Source organism: Elephas maximus, chromosome 4 (assembly GCF_024166365.1).
Source record: "Elephas maximus indicus isolate mEleMax1 chromosome 4, mEleMax1 primary haplotype, whole genome shotgun sequence".
NCBI classification, from domain to species: Eukaryota; Metazoa; Chordata; class Mammalia; order Proboscidea; family Elephantidae; genus Elephas; species Elephas maximus.
In genome coordinates, this window is record NC_064822.1 from 141,827,849 (window position 1) to 141,851,713 (window position 23,865).

General features: G+C 38.4%; 1 long non-coding RNA gene across 22 annotated transcripts in view; it reads right to left on the reverse strand.

The window, feature by feature from the left end:
- The window catches only part of LOC126076545 (uncharacterized), a 470,040-nt gene that overhangs the window by 404,680 nt on the left and 41,495 nt on the right, over window positions 1-23,865 (reverse strand). The gene's annotated exons all lie outside the window — the stretch shown is intronic.

Below are 23,865 nucleotides of genomic sequence, written 5' to 3' on the forward strand. Positions count from 1 at the left end.
TGGAGAGGCCGTGGGGAGATTGGAACTCTTACACACTGCCAGTGGAAATGCAAAATGACACAACCATTTTGGAAAACTATATGGTGCTTCCTTAGAAAACTAGAAATAGAAATACCATAAGATCCACCAATCCTACTCATAGAAATATATCCTAGAGAAATAAGAGTCGTCACAGGAATAGACATATGCACACTCACGTTCATTGCAGCATTGTTCACAATAGCAAAAAGATGGAAACAATGTAGATGCCCATCAACAGATGAATGGATAAACAAACTATAGTACATACACACAATGGAGTACTAAGCAACGATAAAGAACAATGATAAATCTGCAAAGCATCTCACAACACGGATGAATTACAAAAGGACAAATACTGTATGAGACCACTACTAAAAAAATTCATGAAAAGGTCAACACACAAAAAGAAACAATTTTTGATGGTTATGAGGGAGGGGAGGGGTGGGAATGGAAAAACCCTAACTAGACAATAGATAAGTGGTAACTTTGGTGAAGGGTAAGACAGTACACAATACTGGGAAAGCCAGTACAACTTGTAAAAGGCAAGGTCATGGAAGCTTCATAGATGCATCCAAACTCCCTGAAGGACCGAATTGCTAGGCTGAGGGCTGTGGGGACCATGCTCTCGGGGAACATCTAGCTCAAATGGCATAACATAGTTTATAAAGAAAATGTTCTACCTTCTACTTTGGTGAGTAGCATCTGGGATCTTAAAAGCCTATGAGCACCCACCTAAGATCCTCCTCTGGTCTCATCCCTTCGGGAGCAAGGGTGAATGAAGAAAGCGAAAGTTACATGGGAAAGATCAGTCCAAAGGACTATGAATCACAACTACCACAGCCTCCACCAGACTGAGTCCAGCACAACTAGATGGTGCCCAGCTACCACCACTGACTGCTGTGACAGGAATCACAATAGAGGATCCTGGGCAGAGCTGGATAAAAATGTAGAACAAAATTCTAACTCACAAAAAAAGACGACTTACTGGCCTGACAGAGACTGGAGAAACCCTGAGAGTAGTTTTTTTTATGGGCCCCAGACACCCTTTTAGCTCAATAGGAAGTCACTCCTGAGGCTCGCTCTTTATTCAAAGATTAGACAGGCCCATGAAACAAAATGAGACTTACGGGGCACACCAGCCTAGGGGCAAGAACTAGAAGGCAGGAGGGGAGAGGAAAGCTAGTAGTAGGGAATCCAAGGTCAAGAAGGTAGTCTTGACACGTCCTGGGATTGTTAACCGATGTCATAAAACAATATGTGTACTAACTGATTAATGAGAAGCTAGTTTGTTCTGTAAACCTTCATCTAAAGTGCAATAAAAAATAAAAATGTAGACAGTCCGACAGTCACCAGGCTACACAAATACAGCAGTGGAAAGTCCAAAAGTAATCCATATTTAGTATATGAGAGAACAGATATTTCAAATCAATAGGAAAATAAGTTTTTTTATGGTATTTTATAACTGCCCAATCATTCGACGAATAAAATATTTAAATCCCACATCAGCTAGGGATACTCAGGCTGCAAATAACAAAGCAATAACAACAACTAACAGGAGCTTAAAACAGAAAACATAAACGTGAAATCTAAAGGTAGGCAGTCCCAGGATTGCTTTAGCACTTTATAGATGTTGCTAAGCACTCAGTCTCTTGGTATCCTTCTTTTTCACCATCCTCAGCACGTTGGTGTTTTTTCCTTGGGATTGTGGCCTCATGATGGTTGTCACAACTCAAGATAATAAGTCTTCACACATTTGCAGCCAAAGGCAAGAAATAAAGGCAAGCCAGGCTTCTGAAAGAGAGCTCTCCTTTCACAACTCTCTCCTTTAATCAGGGAGAAAAGTTGTCTTTCCAAAAGATTCCCAGCAGAATTATTGTTATTCTCATTGCCTGGGCTAGGTTCTTGATCATTCCTTACTGCAGAGGATGCTGGTAATGACAGTATCTGGTTTTTTCAGCCTTTGCAGTGGGAGGTAGACAAGGGGAAAAGGAGTTGGATATTGAGGACAATATAAATCGTTGATAAGATATATCAGATACATGGTTCTGACCATCATAAGAGTAAATCATACTGAACTAGCCCTCCCTCAACATACAAATATAAAGATGGAGAAAATATATGAAATGACTTATTTCAGATGTTGGACAATGAGAGGCACAGGACTGTGATCCCTGAGAGAAGGAAAACAAACAAGGTGAACCACACTCCCACCCCAGCTTTCTGCCTGAAGAAACTTTCAGCCCCACAGCAGAAGGAAGGGGAGCCCAAACAAAGAATGGTGATCTGCCAAACTGAGGTGTGAGATCAAAGCTCACATCTACTGGGGTGGCTGGAATTTATGGTGCAGGGCACCAGGAAGAAGGGAGATGTGCTGAGAAGAAGTTTCAAAAATCTGGATAGAAGTCCCTTGAGTCTTTGGCCAAATTTTCAAATACAAAGCTGTGCATGTGCAAGGTGAGCCTCCACAAGACTAGGCAAAAAGGAACTAACACAGAAAGAACAACCACCAGGGAGCTGGAGGCATTTGAGTTCCAACCAGTCAGGGTGAAAAGACCATGTTGAACACCTGGGCATTTGGCAAACACTTCAAAAAAGGCCATGCTTAGGATATGGCTAATCTAGTCCTAGAATCAAGACTACTCAAGACCTGCCCTAACAAAGCTAAAAAAGAAGCCTGGAAAGGTTGACGCTGATCCACAAGTATACCAGCTGACTGCTGAACAAAATGTAACACTCTATTATGGAAAAAAATCAGACAATAATGTAGCATCTCTAATGTTCATATACAAGCAAAACTTACTAAGATACAGACACTCAAGGAAGGAAAGCATGACCCACAGAAACAAATCAAATTCCATAAGACGAAAATATTTAAAGGCAAAATAGGAAACACTACATGTACTAGAAGAAAATGTAGGTGAAAATTGCTAAGTTTTATACTGAAAGTACAAAGTATGACAAAAACGATTGCTACATTTGACTACTTATGTATTTAAATCACCTTAGAATCCACAGTGACAAAGGACTACATGAACTGAGTTAAATACAAGAAGCAAACTGGGGGGAAATGCAACTTCTATTAAAAAACAATTAAAATTATTAATATACAAAGGCTTTTGAGACTAATAAGAAAAAATTAATAATGTAAATAAGAAATGGGCAATCCATTTAAAAATATTGATGGTCCGTAAACATATAAAAATATTCAGCTTTATTAGTAATAATACAAATGACCATCTAAATACAAAAACTTATTTTGCATAATAGATTGGTGAAGAGCAGAAAGAATAATATCCTGTGTTAACAAGGGCAAAGAAAGAGTTCTATGTATCACTAAAAGCCCTGGTGACACAGTGGTTAAGAGCTATCTATGGTTGCTAATCAAAAGGCTGGCAGTTTGAATCCACCAGCCACTCCTTGGGAACACTATGGGGCAGATCTTCTCTGTCCTATAGGGTTGCTATGAGTCGGAATCAACTCAACCGCGATGGGTTTTTTTTTGTTTTTTTTTTTTTAATGAGAGATGTAGATCTATGCTGAAGCATTTGTCAACAGCTAAAAAAACTGTTCATGGGATCCAACCCTCAAGTCCTATTTCTAGGAATATAGCCTAAAAATAGAAAATAACTGGATAAGTGAACAGGATGTTTATATGAGGATGTTCATCACAGGGTTGTTTATAATAAGAAGTGGATTCTAAACATAAAATGGCAGCACATACTTGAGCATTCACTGACCCAACCACCCTGGCAGTGCATATACAAGGTAGGGAGACAAAAAGTCTATTATGAAAACTAATGAGCCATCTCACAGAACTCTGTCACACTTAAGGGTACAAGCAACACTTCTGGAGGCTACCTCTAACTGAATATAACACATGCTGAGTGGAAGGAGCCATTGAAAAAGCATGCCACCCCCGTGTAGAACAATGAAGGTTAAAAAAAGTGCTGTATCAAAAGGTCTGCTTCAGAGCAGCAGAGGCCAGCAGGTGGGCTCCTAAATTGATTTATGTCATATGAAAAATCTCTTGGACACTCCCAGAAATACTCATGTTAGGTCACCATTTAGCAAGGGTACTGGAAGGTAGGCAAGGCACCTGGAAGCAAGAGACATGAAATTTGAGTTTTCCAGTTAATATATCCACCAAGGAGTGAAATCTGGGGACAAACCCACCAATCCCCCTTCTCTACTGAGTAATAGTTTAGTCCTATAAAAACTCCACTTCTGGCAGTCCAAAACTCTGAGAGAATTTAATTTCTCTTACTTGGTTTCTAAATTCCTCCTTGATATATTTTTTGTTTTTTCTCTCTGGGCAGTTATTCTTTTTACCAATTTTACTTTTTGTACACCAATTTTATAGTTTGTCAATCATTTCAGGAGGTAGTGTATGGTCAAGAACCAATGATATTGAAGAAAGAAGTCCAAGCTGCATTGAAGGCATTGACTAAAAACAAGGCTCAAGGAATTGACAGAATACCAACTGAGATGTTTCACAAAACTTATGCAGCGCTGGACGTGCTCACCGGTCTATGGCAAGAAATTTGGAAGACAGCTACCTGGCCAATCAACTAGAAGAGATCTACATTTGTGCTCATTCCAAAGAAAGGTGATCCAACAGAATGTGGAAGTTATTGAACAATGTCATTAATATCACATGCAAGTAAACTTTCACTGGAGATAATTGAAAAAGGTTTCAGGAGTACGTCAACAGGGAACTGCCAGTAACCCAAGCCAGATTCAGTAGAGGGTGTGGAATGAAGAATATCTTTGCTGACGTGAGGTGGATCCTGGTTGAAAGGAGGGAATACCAGAAAGATGTTTACCTGTGTTTTATTGACTATGTAAAGACATTCAACTATGTGAATCACAACAAATTATGGGTAATATCGCAAAGAATAGGAATTCCAGAACATATTTAATTGTGCTCATGTGGAACTTGTACGTAGACCAAGAGACAGTTGGTCAAATAGAAAGAGGGGATACCGTGTGGTTTAAAATCAGGAATGATGTGCATCAGGGTTGTATCTTTTCACCATACTTATTCAATCTGTATGCTGAGCAAATAAACTGAGAAGCTGGACTATAGAATGCAACATCAGGATTGGAGGAAGACTTACAAATAATCTGTGATATGCAGATGACACAACCTTGCTTGCTGAAAACAAAGAAGACTTGAAGCACTTACTGATGAAGATCAAAGACTACAGCTTGCAGTATGGATTACACCTCAACATAAAAAAAAAAAAATTTTTTTTTTTTTTTATGTTGAGAAAACAAAAATCCTCACAACTGGACTAATAAGCAACATCATGATAAACAGAGAAAATATTCAAGTTGTAGAAAATTTCATTTTACTTGGATCTACAAGCAACACCCATGGAAGCAGCAGGCAAGAAATCAAACAACATATTGCATTGGGCAAATCTGCTACAAAAGACTTCTTTAAAGTGTTGAAAAGCAAAGATGTCACTTTTAGAACTACCGTGAGCCTGACCCAAGCCATGGTATTTTCAGTTGCCTCATATAAATTCTTTCATATACATGGGAAAGCTGGACAATGAATAAGGAAGACCAAAGAAGAATTGATACCTTTTAATTATGGTGTTGGTGAAGAATATTGGCTATACAAGTGGACTGCCTGAAAAATGAACAAATCTGTCTTGGAAGAAGTATGGCCAGAATGCTCTTTGGAAGCTAGGGTGGAGAGACTCATTTCATGTACCTTGACCAGTCCCTGGAGAAGTACATCATGCCTGGTAAGGTAAAGGGTCAGCAAAAAAGAGAAAGGCCTGCAACAGGATGGATTAACACAATGGCTGCAACAATGGGTTCAAATATAGCAACGGCTGTAAGGATGGTACAGAACAGGGCAGTGTCTCATTCTGAGTTGGCATCTAAAAACAAAAACAGATTGCTACCCTTGAGTTGATTTGGGGGGGATAGTGGGATTACGGGCATTTATTTTCTTTTTCTTTTAGAATGTTTTTAATATTACTATGTTCTGAAATTTTAAAGCATACAAGGTAGAAAGAAAGTGCATCTATTGGGAAGCAAAAGTGAAAATAACTCAGATGCAGTCCAGCGCAGACTATTACTTAAATGCTGTTTTTATTGTTTACCTTGTATTAAAGTTACTCTTGATATGCTGCTCATCTCCACCTGACTATATCACAGTTTAAATGCCCAGAAAAAAAGAACACATTCTCTAAACTGAGCTTTTTGAGAGCAAGGACTCTTTCTTTTCCTTAATTCTTATATTCAACAAAGTAATTAATTAGGGCTTAAAAATTCTGGGCACTGGGTTAGGCACTGAGTTTATAATCTGAGCAAAAGACATACAATTTGTTCCAAAAATAATTTTAGCTGATGAGATTGTGTTTTGTTTCTTTGGATCCAGAAAACCAAACCAAACCCATTGCCATCGAGTCAATACCAACTCATAGTGACCCCATAGGACAGAGTAGAAATGCCCCATAGAGTTTCCAAGGAGCACCTGGTGGATTTGAACTGCTGACCTTTTGTTTAGCAGCTGTAACTCTTAACCACTATGCCACCAGGGTCTCACAAATTCCAGGAATAAAGGGGATCCTGGCTAAAATGTGCTGAACTAATTGCTAATTGCCTTGGCGACCAGTGCCTTTGCTTTAGATGCCATAAACCTCTGTGGCATTATCTACTCAACCATCCTTCTACCATTTAGTGTTTCAATCTCACCTACACATTAGCAGATGCTCTTCTTCTCTGCAAGACAGGAAAGACAAACCATATTAACAATTCTCTGCAAAATGGAGGAACAATCAAGGGATCTCAGGCTGGTTCATAAACTCATTATCTTCTCTTCAGTAAGTGTTATTACTGCTCTGTTTATGACCCTGTAGGAGCTTAATTCATAGAGAGCCTCGATGAAAGTCTTAATGAAAGGGTGTGTATTAAAAATAATAATATGAAACAGGAAAGCAGAAATTAATATAACTGGCTCTTAAAGAAAAAAAATCTGTGTGTGCATGTGATAGAGAAGAAAAGGAGAATTAATTCCAATGATTTTGTTGCTGTTCAAAACATTTTTAGAATTCCTTTTGGTAATTATCTTCATAGAAAATATCCTTAAGATAGATTTAACTTTTTAAGTAAACAAAGTTTTTGGACACAGCTGCAATAGGAAGAATTTCTTTTGGTCAACCACATGATAAAGTTCTACTCAACATTTCTCAAGTTGAGATTCCTTGTATACTAGTCTTAAAAATAAACCAACAAAGTAGTTCTTTGGCCACATAAGCTTCGGAAATATTTCATCCTATTTTTCCCCCTTTGGAGATTTTCAAAGCATATTCGTATCATATTTTTTGCTCTTGCTCTTGTTTAAGCCTGAAGTAACTTAGCTCAGAAATCTTTTGTATAAAATAATACCTATTAACATCCCACAGAATGCACATTGGAGAACCTTGCTTTAAAGTACCGTGTGCTTTTCTTGTATAATTTTTTATTTTGTTCTAAAGACACTTGGACATATAGGTTTTAGCTATAACTATTTTTAAAATCAGTCCCTATAACAAACATTGTAAGCTGTATTTTTGATATCCAGTTTACCCTTCTACCTCAACAAAACAAAACTCTTTGTTCAATGTGGCAATGTGCTCAGTTAAAAACACTCACTATCTTAATCCACCTTGTGGTCTTTGAACAAGTTTTAGCAAATGAGATGTAAGCAAAAGTAACTAAGTATGGCTTCTAGGAAAGCTACTTAAGCTAATGCTGCTGGTGTGCCTCTTTTGTCTCGTCCTTTCATCCTGCCAGAGACACAACTGTGATGCCTGAGGCGCTGCTAGCATCTGGAAACCGTGAGATTGAAAGCCACACTCTAAGGAGAGTTAAGCAAGAAAATGGAAGCAGCCTGAGTCCCTGGTGGCAATATTGAGCTGCCATACCAGCCTTCAGCTCTAGAACTTCTTTTTGTTTAAGAAAAATGAACATGTTTCTTCTTTAAGCCATTCTCTGTTAAATTTTCTTTAAATTTTAACCAAACACATTCCTGAGAGTCATATTTATGATGACATTTCATATCATTTTTACCTTGCAATTGAATCAACTAGGTTTTAGATTTACTATTATTGTGCTTTTATTGCAAATCACTTAAAGTCTGTCTTAAAAGTAAGTATAGCATACATGAATAAATAAAAAATATGTAACTATTGCAAGCTCTACACTGCAAACTTCTGCAGAACAGCAATCAGAAATACATATACATGTGGTGTACAATGGTTTTTCTAAACCAAGTATTGATCAAAGAATCTATAACGGTCAGTTATAGCAAGCACCTCCTAAGAATTCTGGTTGTAATATATTTCTATTCAGAATTTAAGTAAATGCAAATAAATTTTGTGGTAAGAATTTTATTTCACCCTTTATAAAAACTGTAAACACCCTTAAGTATTATAACCTTGACCTGGGATGCCATTTTTACTTTGTTCTCTTTGCCTGAAGAAAACATGACTTCATCCCAGTTCCGAGCACAGTTGAACCTGGGAATTCTGGGAAATGGATAGCTTTAAAATGTGGTAAAACGGAGATATAAATTATTGAGTATTATCATCATCTTGATGGCTTTGTAGTTTCTTTCTCTTCTTCAGACACAGATTCACTGACTGGGAAGAGAGATACAATTGAACTCTATAAGTCTATGCAGGAAGGGAAGGGTAATAGTCCAGACTACTTTCAAGGTTCCATTGAAGATAGGCTGCTTTACCATTGTTGCAAATTGCCCTGCAATTTTCAAAAGCAACCATAAAGACTTGAAATTTTTATCTGTGGAAAAGTGATGAGACAGAAACCAGGCTCATTTAGAAAGTTTCACCTGGTTGAAAAAGGGCCAAGATCAAGCCGAGATCTGGTCATTTCAGTGTATATTAGTTCTTCATAATTACAAATGGAATCCTGTAGGTTTTGGGGGCTGCCTCTCAAAGGCCTTCTAAATAACCAGTCATAAAGCAAGATATATCAAACAGAGGTGATATTTACTCTGTGCCAAGAGTCTTCTGGGAACTCTAAGCTTTGCATTCAAAAAAAAAAAAAATCTTTAGGTAACAATTATTTCACCCAAAAGAAATCCTGAGCAATTGATAAATATAACAAACTATTGAGTGCCTCCACCATCCATCTGTCAGCTTGTGGTATTGTGGTACTTTGTATGTTGCTGTGATGCTGGAAGCTATGCCACTGGTATTTCAAATACCAACAGGGTCACCCATGGTGGACCGGTTTCAGCAGAGCTTCCAGACTAAGATAGACTAGGAAGAAAGACCTTGAGATCTACTTCTAAAAAAAATGGCCAGTGAAAACCTTATGAATAGCAGCAGAACATTGTCTGATATAGTGTCGGAAGACGAACCCCTCAGGTTGGAGGGCACTCAAAATACAATGACAGAAGAGCTGCTTCCTCAAAGTAGAATCAACCTTAATGACACAGATGGAGTAAAGCTTTAGATACCTTCATTTTCGGTTGGGGCACAACTCAAAATGAGAAGAAACAACTACAAACATACATTAATAATCAGAACATGGAATATACGAAATAGCTAGGAAAATTGGAAGTTGTCGAAATGAAATGGAATGCTTGAAGATAGGTTCATTAGGCATTAGTAAGCTGAAATGAACTGACATTGGCCATTTTGAATCAGAATCAGGCAATCAAAGAGTGTCTTATGCTGAGAATGACAAATTGAAGAGGAACAGCATCCCACTCATTGTCAGAACATTTCAAGATCTATCCTGAAGTACAACGTTGTCAGTGATAGAATAATAACTATACATCTACAAGGAAGACAATTTAATGACTATTATTCAAATTTACACGCCAACCACTAATGCCAAAGAAGAAGAAATCAAAACTTTTATCAACTTCTGCAGTCCGAAATTAATCAAATATACAGTCAAGATATATTGATAATGGCTTGCGGTTGGAATGTGAAAGTTGGAAACCAAGAAGAATCAGTAGTTGGAAAAAATGGTCTTGGGGATAAAAATGACGCTACAGATCAAATGACAGAATATTGCAAGACCAGCGACCTGTTCATTGGAAATACCCTTTTTCAACAACATAAACGGTGACTATACATGCTGACCTCGCCAGATGGAATACACAGGAATCAAGCTGACAACATCTGTGGAAAGAGATGATGAAGAAGGTCAATTATCATCACTTAGAACAAGGTCAGGGGCTGACTGTGGAACAGACCATCAATTGCTCCTATGTAAGGTCAAGTTGAAGCTGAAGAAAATTAACACAAGTCCACAAGAGCCAAAGTACAAATTACAACCTACAGTATATCCTACCTCAATTTAGAGACCATCTCAGGAACAGATTTGACACATTGAACACTAATGACCAAATACCAGATGAGTTGTGAGATGACATAAAGGACATCGTATCATAAGTGAAGAAAGCAAAAGGTCTGTAAAAAGAGACGAAAGAAAAGACCAAAATGGATGTCAGAAGAGACTGAAACTTGCTCTTAAGTGTAGAGTAGCTAAAGTGAATGGAAGAAATGAAGTAAAAGAGCTAAACAGAGGATCTCAAAAGGGTATTCAAGAACACAAAGTATTATAATTAAATATGCAAAGACCTGGAGTTAGAAAACCAAAAGGGAAGAACATGCCTGGCACTTCTCAAGCTGGAAGAACTGAAGAAAAAATTCAAGTCTCAAGTTGCCATATTGAAGAATTCTATGGGCAAAATATTGGATGAGGCTGGAAGCATCAAAAGAAGATGGAAGGAATACAGAGTCACTGTACCAAAAAGAACTGGTCAATGCTCAACCATTTCAGGAGGTAGCATATGATCAAGAACCGATGGAATCGAAGGAAGAAATCCAAGCTGCACTGAAGGGACAGGCGAAAAACAAGGCTCCAGGACTTGACAGAATACCAATTAAAATATTTCAACAATAACTGGGAGCTCCTAAAAATCAAACACCTATGCTCATCTAAAGACTTCACCAAAAGAGTAAAAAGACCACCTACAGATTGGGAAAGAATTTTCAGCTATGACATCTCCGACCAGCGCCTGATCTCTAAAATCTACATGATTCTGTCAAAACTCAACCACAAAAAGACAAACAACCCAATCAAGAAGTGGGCAAAGGATATGAACACACATTTCTCTAAAGAAGATATTCAGGCAGCCAACAGATACATGAGAAAATGCTCTCGATCATTAGCCATTAGAGAAATGCAAATTAAAACTACGATGAGATTCCATCTCACACCAGCAAGGCTGGCATTAATCCAAAAAACACAAAATAATAAATGTTGGAGAGGCTGCGGAGAGATTGGAACTCTCATACACTGCTGGTGGGAATGTAAAATGGTACAACCACTTTGGAAATCTATCTGGCGTTATCTTAAACAGTTAGAAATAGAACTACCATACAACCCAGAAATCCCACTCCTCGGAATATACCCTAGAGATACAAGAGCCTTCATACAAACAGATATATGCACACCCATGTTTATTGCAGCTCTGTTTACAATAGCAAAAAGTTGGAAGCAACCAAGGTGTCCATCAACGGATGAATGGGTAAATAAATTGTGGTATATTCACACAATGGAATACTACGCATCGATAAAGAACAGTGACGAATCTCTGAAACATTTCATAACATGGAGGAACCTGGAAGGCATTATGCTGAGCGAAATGAGTCAGAGGCAAAAGGACAAATACTGTATAAGACCACTATTATAAGATCTTGAGAAATAGTAAACCTGAGAAGAACACATACTTTTGTGGTTACGAGGGGGGGAGGGAGGGAGGGTGGGAGAGGGTTTTTTTATTGATTAATCAGTAGATAAGAACTGCTTTAGGTGAAGGGAAAGACAACACTCAATACATGGAAGGTCAGCTCAATTGGACTGGACCAAAAGCAAAGAAGTTTCCGGGATAAAATGAATGCTTCAAAGCTCAGCGGAGCAAGCGCGGGGGTCTGGGGAACATGGTTTGCGGGGACTTCTAAGTCAATTGGCAAAATAATTCTATTATGAAATCATTCTGCATCCCACTTTGAAATGTGGCGTCTGGGGTCTTAAATGCTAACAAGCAGCCATCTAAGATGCAGCAATTGGTCTCAACCCACCTGGAGCAAAGGAAAATGAAGAACACCAAGCCCACATGACAACTAAGAGCCCAAGAGACAGAAAGGGCCACATGAACCAGAGACCTACATCATCCTGAGACCAGAAGAACTAGTTGGTGCCCGGCCACAATCGATGACTGCCCTGACAGGGAGCTCAGCAGAGGACCCCTGAGGGAGCAGGAGAGCAGTGGGATGCAGACCCCAAATTCTCATAAGAAGACCAAACTTAATGGTCTGACTGAGACTGGAGGAATCCCGGCGGTCATGCTCTCCAGACCTTCTGTTGACACAGGACAGGAACCATCCCTGAAGACAACTCATCAGACATGAAAGGGACTGGTCAGCGGGTGGGAGAGAGACGCTGATGAAGAGTGAGCTAATTATATCAGGTGTACACTTGAGATTGTGTTGGCAACTCTTGTCTGGAGGGGGGATGGGAGGATAGAGAGAGAGGGAAGCCGGCAAAATTGTCAAGAAAGGAGAGACTGAAAGGGCTGACTCAAGACGGGGAGAGTAAGTGGGAGTAGGGAGTGAGATGTATGTAAACTTATATGTGACAGACTGATTGGATTTGTAAACGTTCACTTGAAGCTTAATAAAAGTTATTATAAAAAAAAAAAAAAAAAAAAAAAAATATTTCAACAAAGGATGCAGCACTGAAAGTGCTCACTTGTCTATGCCAAGAAATCTGGAAGACAGCTACCTGGCCAACTGACTGGAAAAGATCCATATCTGTGCCCAGTCCAAAGAAAGGTGATCTAACAGAATGTAGAAATTACCGAACAATATCATTAATATCACATATAAGTAAAATTGTACTGAAGATAATTCAAAAACAGTTGCAGCAGTACATCTCCAAGGAACTGCCAGAAATTCAAAAGAGGGCATGGAAAGAGGCATATCTTTGCTGATGTCAGATGGATCTTAGCTGAAAGCAGAGAATACCAGAAAGATGTTTATCTGTCTTTTATTGACTATGCAAAGGCATTCTACTGTGTGAAGGACAGTAGAATTATGAATAATATTGCAAAGAATAGGAATTCCAGAACATATTTAATTGTAATTATATGGAACCTGTACGTAGATCAAGAGGCAGTTGTTCGAATAGAACAAGGGGATACTGCGTGGTTTAAAATCAGGAATGATGTGCATCAGGGTTGTATCCTTTCACCATACTTATTCAATCCATATGCTGAGCAAGTAATCTGAGAAGCTGGACTATAGAACGCAGCATCAGGATTGGAGGAAGATTCATTAACAAGCTGCAATATGTCATTGATATACTCTTGCATGCCAAAAGTGAAGAGGACTTGAAGCACTTAATGATGAAGACCATAGACCATAGCCTTCAGTATGGATTACACTGCAACATAAAGAAAATAAAAATCCTCACAACTGAACCAATAAACAACACCATGATAAACGGAGAAAAGATTGAAGTTGTCAAGGATTTCATTTTACTTGGATCCACAATCAACACCCATGGAAGCAGCAGTCAAGAAATTAAACAATGCATTGCATTGGGCAAATGTGCTGCAAAAGACCTCTTTAAAGTATTGAAAAGCAAAGATGTCACTTTGAGTCGTAAGGTGAGCCTGAGCCAAGCCATGGTATTTTCAATCACCTCATAGGCATGGGAAACCTGAACAATGAATAAGGAAGACCAAAGAAGAATTAATCCGTTTGGTGTTGAATTATGGTGTTGGCAAAGAATATGGAATATACCATGGAATGCTAGAAGAACGAACAAATCTGCCTTGGAAGAAGTACAGCCAGAATGCTCCTTAGAAGAGAGGATGGCAAGACTTCATCTCACATACTTCGAACATGTTATCAGGAAGGACAAGTCCCTGGAGAAAGACATCATGCTGGTAAAGTAGAGGGTTAACGGAAGAAAGGAAGACGCTTGAAGTGATGGATTGACACAGTGGCTGCAACAATGGGCTCAAACATAACAAAGTTTGGTAGATTGGCACAGGACCAGGTAATGTTTCGTTATACATAGGGTGGCTCAGAAGAGAGTCGACAGCACCTAACAACAACAGCAACATTGAGTGCCTGATAATTGCCAGCACTGAGATACATGTTGGAAATAAAAAATACATATGTATCACAAACGTATGTACCTTAAAAACTTAGTAAGTGAAGAGGAAATACAGAACACATATTAGGAAAAAAATAATACATAGATTAAGTATCTGGGTCGTTATGAGTCAGAAGGGACTTGATGGCAGCCAAATGACTACAGAAATTTAAAGGAATAAAGTGCCTTGGCTAAGAGATTTATAAACAGACAGAAATGGACTTGAATCCCTGTTCCATCGCACTCCACCTTTGTGACTCTAGACATATTACATAAACTATACCTCAGTTTTCTCATCTATAAAGTGGATTTAATAATTATACCTACTTTACGAGGTTGTGGTAAGGATTAAAATATTCAGTCTTAATAGGAATCAAAAAATACAAATTAAAACACAACAGGAAGAAAATTGACTCAAAATGGTATATTAAACACACAAATCTAATTACTCTCTTACCCCCAAATCCAAAAAATGACAGGAATAATATAAAGAAAATAGAACAAACTGCCATCATCAGACTAAAATTTCCTGAACTATAAAAATAACATTGCACTGGATTGATGAAGAAAGCCAAAAAGAGAATGCACCAAAACAAAAAAAACACTGCAGTGATGCTAGCCACTCTGGAGATTATCCAAGTTTATAGGCAGTTAAAACATGGAGGAGTTGGGATGATTAACTGGTGAAATTATTAAGCAGCTACTGTAACAGAAATATCCAGAAATCTCAGTGGTTTAACACAATAAAAGTTTATTTCCCTCATTCACATTGAGTCCAATCAGCAGCAGGGATGGGAGTGGGATTTGAGGGGGAAGAGAGCTGCTACATAGTGTCGTTTAGACTGATGTCATTTGTCAAAATAAGACTTCAGATATTTCTCTGGGATAAGAAAGAGGGCAGAGGCAGTAATGACCTTAGAGTGGGGCAAGTGGGGCCTCTTTGCTGGCTCATGATCCTCTGGGAGCCCTGCACTTGTACTCTGGAGCATCTTCACTGAGATTTTCTAACTCTCATCTGGTGCCAGGAATTGACCAGAGACAGGAGTATCACCCACACAGGAAACTTCAAGCCTGGATTTGGTTCTACATAGATCGTATTCACCAGAGGCCCTTCTTTGAAATTTTCTAAGCTCCCTCCAGTAACTGGTAGCAGCTGGGGCTGGTAGTGTAGTCCAGCTAGGGCACCCTGGGCCAAGGCTGGTCCCAGAGGGGCTTTGGTGCAGTTTCTCCCCCTCAGAGTGTTCTGTGATCCTCCCCAGCTCACCCAAGCCTCACTCTTGCATGGGATTGAACAGAAACCTCAAAGAGTCTCATGACTCATGTCTATCAGATTGTTCCAGACTCCGTGGTGAGGCCCTTGTTCCAGGAAGGCAGCCTGGCAAGTAGAACATTTTAGTATTATGTGATTTTTTAAACAATGTTCATTTGCTAGTTTGAAAAAATTAAATTAAATTCATAAATAGAAGAAAAAAGGAATAGAATATATAACTTCCAAAGTGCTGTAATGGAAAAAGGTTGGAAAAGAAAATTTGATCAATGCAACAAGAGGCAGGAAAGAAGGGGAAAAGACAGCGTGGTAAAGAGGTCCTTAAAAATAAGATAACAGAAATATGTCCTCATATGTTAGCAACACAAAAATATAAACAGGTTAAACATCACTATTTAAAAAAGAGATAAGATAAAGATATAAAGAACTTACATAACACAACTAACAAAAAAGATTTAATAGAGACTATTGTGTGTAACTAACTAAACAACGTAATATATACATTTTTTTCAATAGAGCACTCAAAGAACCATAGTAGAAAGTTCTCAACAAATTCCAAAAAGCATAAATCATACAGACCACACTCTCTAGCCATAATGCAATTATATATAGAAATATTAATTATATGCAATTTATAAGACTATGTATGTGTTAAGAAACTAAGATTTCAGAAACAGAAACATTAAAAAATATAAACAATAAAAAAAAAATAGGATAGCCCAAAAAAAAAAAAAAAGTTTGTATCTACTTGTATCTTAAAGAAATGTGATTCTAAATAACTCAGGTTAAGTCAGAAACCAAAAATAAATTAAAAAGTCAATTAGAGGGACTAGGGGGCCAAGATGGCAAACTAGGTAGACGTTACCTCGGATCCCTCTTGCAACAAAGACTTGGAAAAACAAGTGAATCGATCACATACATAACAATCTACGAACCCTGAACAACAAACACAGATTTAGAGACGGAGAACGAACAAATACGGGGAAGCAGCGACTGTTTTCGGAGCCTGGAGCCAGCGTCCCAGTCGGCGGATTTTCTGGAAAAACAAGTTTCCCAGGTCTGATATCTCTGCTTATTCAACAGAGCCCTAACTGACCCACAACAGGGAACTGAGGGCTGAAGCTCCCCCCAGACCACCTACCCTCTTGCCTTAGGGGTCCAAGGAGGGTGACCTCTACCAATCAGTAGAGGTACTTGCATTGGGGGCCTAAGGTACAGCTGCAGTGCCCTCCCACCAAGGTGCTGTAGGAATAGAGACACACCTACCTCACTGACACTTGGGGGAAGCCTGTCAGCATCCTGCCCCCCCAGAGGGTGAACCCCAGCTGCTAATAGAATCTGGTGCACACAACTATCACCACTACTTCTCGAGGTGGATAGGTGTTAGGGTGCAGCACACACTTGATGACCCAAAATCAGATTCTACTCAAGAATAGTGAATAGACTCAGGCATATATATCTGGCAACAGACCAAACCAGCTGGTAATAGGTCTTAAGTAAGTCAAGGGCTACAATAAACAAGACAGCACAATCTAGTAGCCCATCCACGTATATTGAAAGAAAACAAAACAAGATAAGACTCAGTGAGCAATTATAGAACAAACCACTACTATATCTTAGAGATGGCTCGGAGACAGCAGTCGATATCAAACCACATAAAGAAGCAGACCATGACAGCTTCTACAACCCCCCAAACAAAAGAATCAAAATCTTTCCCAAATGAAGATACGATCCTGGAATTATCAGATACAGAATATAAAAAACTAATTTACAGAATGCTTCAAGACATCAGAAACGAAATAAGGCAAACTGCAGAAAAAGCCAAGGAACACACTGATAAAACAGTTGAAGAACACAAAAAGATTATTCAAGAACATAGTGGAAAAATTAATAAGTTGCAAGAATCCATAGAGAGACACCATGTAGAAATCCAAAAGATTAATAATAAAATTACAGAATTAGACAACGCAACAGGAAGTCAGAGGAGCAGACTTGAGCAATTAGAATGCAGACTGGGACATCTGGAGGACCAGGGAATTAACACCAACATAGCTGAAAAAAAATCAGATAAAAGAATTAAAAAAAATGAAGAAACCCTAAGAATCATGTGGGACTCTATCAAGAAGGATAACTTGCGTGTGATTGGAGTCCCAGAACAGGGAGGGAGGACAGAAAACACAGAGAAAATAGTTGAAGATCTGCTGACAGAAAAATTCCCTGACATCATGAAAGTCGAACCCCATTTAAGATTGATCCAAAAAGAAAAACACCTAGACATATTATCATCAAACTTGCCAAAACCAAAGATAAAGAGAAAATTTTAAAAGCAGCCAGGGATAAAAGAAAGGTCTCCTTCAAGGGAGAAACAATAAGAATAAGTTCAGACTACTCAGCAGAAACCATGCAGGCAAGAAGGCAATGGGATAACATATACAGAGCGCTGAAGGAGAAAAACTGCCAGCCAAGGATCATATATCCAGCAAAACTCTCTCTGAAATATGAAGGCGAAATTAAGATATTTACAGATAAACACAAGCTTAGAGAATTTGCAAAAACCAAACCAAAGCTACAAGAAATACTAAAGGATATTGTTTGGTCAGAAAACCAATAATATCAGATACCAGCACAACACAAGGTCACAAAACAGAACATCCTGATATCAACTCAAATAGGGAAATCACAAAAACAAATTAAGATTAATTAAAAAAAAAATGCTCATAACAGGGAATCATTGAAGTCAATATGTAAAAGATCACAAAATCAAAAAGAGGGACTAAATACAGGTGGCATAGAACTGCCATATGGAGAGTGATACAAGGCAATATAGAACAATACAAGTTAGGTTTTTACTTAGAAAAATAGGGGTAAATATTAAGGTAACCACAAAGAGGTATAACAACTCCAGAACTCAAGATAAAAGCCAAGAAAAACGTAACGACTCAACAAACATAAAGTCAAACACCACGAAAATGAGGATCTCACAATTTGCTAAGAAAAAAGTCTCAGCACAAAAAAGTAAGTGGAAAAATGAAATTGTCAACAACACACATAAAAAGGCATCAAAATGACAACACTAGACACTTATTTATCTATAATCACGCTGAATGTAAATGGACTAAATGCACCAATAAAGAGACAGAGAGTATCGGACTGGATAAAGAAACACGATCCGTCTATATGCTGCCTACAAAAGACACACCTTAGACTTAGAGACACAAACAAACTAAAACTCAAAGGATGGAAAAAAATATATAAAGCAAACAATAAGCAAAAAAGAAGAGGAGTAGCAATATTAATTTCTGACAAAATAGACTTCAAAGTTAAATCCACCACAAAGGATAAAGGACACTACATAATGATAAAAGGGACAATTGATCAGGAAGACATAACCATATTAAATATTTATGCACCCAATGACAGGGCTGCAAGATATATAAATCAAATTTTAACAGAATTGAAAAGTGAGATAGACACCTCCACAATTATAGTAGGAGACTTCAACATACCACTTTCGGAGAAGGACAGGACATCCAGTAAAAAGCTCAATAGAGACATGGAAGACCTACTTACAACAATCAACCAACTTGACCTCATTGACTTATACAGAACTCTCCACCAAACTGCTGCAAAATATACTTTTTTTTCTAGGGCACATGGAACATTCTCTGGAATAGACCACATATTAGGGCATAAAACAAACCTTTGCAGAATCCAAAACATCCAAATATTACAAAGCATCTTCTCAGACCACAAGGCAATAAAACTAGAAATCAATAACAGAAAAACTAGGGAAAAGAAATCAAATACTTGGAAACTGAACAATACTCTCCTGAAAAAAGACTGGGTTATAGAAGACATCAAGGAGGGAATAAGGAAATTCGTAGAATGCAACGAGAATGAAAATACTTCCTATCAAAACCTCTGGGACACAGCAAAAGCAGTGCTGAGAGGCAAATTTATATCGATAAATGCACACATACAAAAAGAAGAAAGAGCCAAGACCAGAGAACTGTCCCTACAACTTGAACAAATAGAAAGTGAGCAACAAAAGAATCCATCAGGCGCCAGAAGAAAACAAATAATAAAAATTAGAGCTGAACTAAATGAATTAGAGAACAGAAAAACAGTTGAAAGAATTAAGAAAGCCAAAAGCTGGTTCTTCGAAAAAATTAACAAAATTCATAAACCATTGGCTAGACTGACTAAAGAAATACAGGAAAGGAAACAAATAACCCGAATAAGAAACGAGAAGGGCCACATCACAACAGACCCAACTGAAATTAAAAGAATCATATCAGATTATTACGAAAAATTGTACTCTAACAAATTTGCAAACCTCGAAGAAATGGATGAATTCCTGGAAAAACACTACCTACCTAAACTAACACATTCAGAAGTAGAACAACTAAATAGACCCATAACAAAAAAAGACATTGAAACGGTAATAAAAAAAACTCCCAACAAAAAAAAGCCCTGGCCCGGACGGCTTCACTGCAGAGTTCTACCAAACTTTCAGAGAAGAGTTAACACCACTACTACTAAAGGTATTTCAAAGCATAGAAAATGACAGAATACTACCCAACTCATTCTATGAAGCCACCATCTCCCTGATACCAAAACCAGGTAAAGACATTACAAAAAAAGAAAATTACAGACCTATATCCCTCATGAACATAGATGCAAAAATCCTCAACAAAATTCTAGCCAATAAAATTCAACAACATATCAAAAAAATAATTCACCCCGACCAAGTGGGATTTATACCAGGTATGCAAGGCTGGTTTAATATTAGAAAAACCATTAATGTAATCCACCACATAAATAAAACAAAAGACAAAAACCACATGATCTTATCAATTCATGCAGAAAAGGCATTTGACAAAGTCCAACACCCATTTATGATAAAAACTCTCAGCAAAATAGGAATTGAAGGAAAATTCCTCAACATAATAAAGGGCATTTATGCAAAGCCAACAGCCAACATCACTCTAAATGGAGAGAACCTGAAAGCATTTCCCTTGAGAATGGGAACCAGACAAGGATGCCCTTTATCACCACTCTTATTCAACATTGTGCTAGAAGTCCTAGCCAGAGCAATTAGGCTAGACAAAGAAATAAAGGGCATCCGGATTGGCAAGGAGGAAGTAAAATTATCTCTATTTGCAGATGACATGATATTATACACAGAAAACCCCAAGGAATCCTCCAGAAAACTACTGAAACTAATAGAAGAGTTTGGCAGAGTTTCAGGTTATAAAATAAACATACAAAAATCACTTGGATTCCTCTACATCAACAAAAAGAACATCGAAGAGGAAATAACCAAATCAATACCATTCACAGCAGCCCCCAAGAAGATAAAATACTTAGGAATAAATCTTACCAAGGATGTGAAAGACCTATACAAAGAAAACTACAAAGCTTTACCACAAGAAATTAAAAAGGACATACTCAAGTGGAAAAACACACCTTGCTCATGGATAGGAAGACTTAACATAGTAAAAATGTCTATTCTACCAAAAGCCATCTATACATACAATGCACTTCTGATCCAAATTCCAATGTCATTTTTTAAGGTGATAGAGAAACAAATCACCAACTTCATATGGAAGGGAAAGAAGCCTCGGATAAGCAAAAAAAAAAAAAAAAAGCATTACTGAAAAAGAAGAAGAAAGTGGGAGGCCTCACTCTACCTGATTTCAGGACCTATTATACAGCCACAGTAGTCAGAACAGCCTGGTACTGGTACAACAACAGGCACATAGACCAATGGAACAGAATTGAGAACCCAGATATAAATCCATCCACATATGAGCAGCTGATATTTGACAAAGGACCAGTGTCAATTAACTGGGGAAAAGATAGTCTTTTCAACAAATGGTGCTGGCATAACTGGATATCCATTTGCAAAAAAATGAAACAGGACGCATACCTCACACCAAGCACAAAAACTAACTCCAAGTGGATCAAAGACCTAAACATAAAGACTAAAACGATAAAGATCATGGAAGAAAAAATAGGGACAACTCTAGGAGCCCTAATACAAGGCATAAACAGAATACAAAACATTACCAAAAATGACAAAGAGAAACCAGATAACTGGGAGCTCCTAAAAATCAAACACCTATGCTCATCTAAAGACTTCACCAAAAGAGTAAAAAGACCACCTACAGACTGGGAAAGAATTTTCAGCTATGACATCTCAGACCAGCGCCTGATCATTAAAATCTACATGATTCTGTCAAAACTCAACCACAAAAAGACAAACAACCCAATCAAGAAGTGGGCAAAGGATATGAACACACATTTCACTAAAGAAGATATTCAGGCAGCCAACAGACACATGAGAAAATGCTCCCTATCATTAGCCATTAGAGAAGTGCAAATTAAAACTACGATGAGATTCCATCTCACACCAACGAGACTGGCATTAATCCAAAAAACACAAAATAATAAATGTTGGAGAGGCTGCGGAGAGATTGGAACTCTCATACACTGCTGGTGGGATTGTAAAATGGTACAACCACTTTGGAAATCCATCTGGCGTTATCTTAAACAGTTAGAAATAGAACTACCATACAACCCAGAAATCCCACTCCTCGGAATATACCCCAGAGATACAAGAGCCTTCACACAAACAGATATATGCACACCCATGTTTATTGCAGCTCTGTTTACGATAGCAAAAAGCTGGAAGCAACCAAGGTGTCCGTCAACGGATGAATGGGTAAATAAATTGTGGTATATTCACACAATGGAATACTACACATCGATAAAGAACAGTGACGAATCTCTGAAACATTTCATAACATGGAGGAATCTGGAAGGCATTATGCTGAGTGAAATGAGTCAGAGGCAAAAGGACAAATATTGTATAAGACCACTATTATAAGATCTTGAGAAATAGAAAAAACGGAGAAGAACACATACTTTTGTGGTTACAAAGGGGGGAAGGAGGGAAGGAGGGAGAGGGTTTTTTATTGATCAATCAGTAGATAAGAACTGCTTTGGGCGAAGGGAAAGACAACACTCAATACAAGGAAGGTCAGTCTAATTGGACTGGACTAAAAGCAAAGAGGTTTCCGGGATAAAATGAAAGCTTCAAAGGTCAGCGGAGCAGGGGCTGGGGTCTGGGGAACATGGTTTGAGGGGACTTCTAAGTCAATGGGCAAAACAATTCTATTATGAAAACATTCTGCATCCCACTTTGAAATGTGGTGTCTGGGGTCCTAAATGCTAACAAGCAGCCATCTAAGATACATTAATTGGTCTCAACCCACCTGGAGCAAAGGCAAAGGAAGAACACCAAGGTCACACGACAACTAAGAACCCAAGAGACAGAAAGGGCCACATGAACCAGAGACCTACATCATCCTGAGACCAGAAGAACTAGTTGGTGCCCGGCCACAATCGATGTCTGCCCTGTCAGGGAGCACAACAGACAACTCCTGAGGGAGCAGGAGACCAATGGGATACAGACCCCAAATTCTCATAAAAAGACCATACTTAATGGTATGACTGCGACTGGAGGAATCCCAGAGGCAATGCTCCCCAGACCTTCTGATGGCACAGGACAGGAACCATCCCCGAAGACAACTCATCAGGCATGAAAAGGACTGGTCAGCGGGGGGGAGAGAGATGCTGATGAAGAGTGAGCTAATTAAATCAGGTGGACACTGGAGAGTGTGTTGACAACTCTTGATTGGAGGGGGGATGGGAAGATAGAGAGAGAGGGAAGACGGCAAAATTGGCACCAAACGAGAGACTGAAAGGGCTGACTCAATAAGGGGAGAGCAAGTGGGAGAAGGGAGTAAGATGTATGTAAACTTACATGTGACAGACTGATTGGAATGGTAAATGTTCACTTGAAGATTAATAAAAATTAATTAAAAAAAAAAAAAGATACTCAGGCAGCTAACAGATACATGAGAAAATGCTCTCGATCATTAGCCATTAGAGAAATGCAAATTAAAACTATGATGAGATTCCATCTCACTCCAACAAGGCTGGCATTAATCCAAAAAACACAAAATAATAAATGTTGGAGAGGCTGCGGAGAGATTGGAACTCTCATACACTGCTGGTGGGAATGTAAAATGGTACAACCACTTTGGAAATCTATCTGGCGTTATCTTAAACAGAAATAGAACTACCATACAACCCAGAAATCCCACTCCTCGGAATATACCCTAGAGAAACAAGAGCCTTCACACAAACAGATATATGCACACCCATGTTTATTGCAGCTGTTTACAATAGCAAAAAGCTGGAAGCAACCAAGGTGTCCGTCAACGGATGAATGGGTAAATAAATTGTGGTATATTCACACAATGGAATACTACGCATCGATAAAGAACAGTGACGAATCT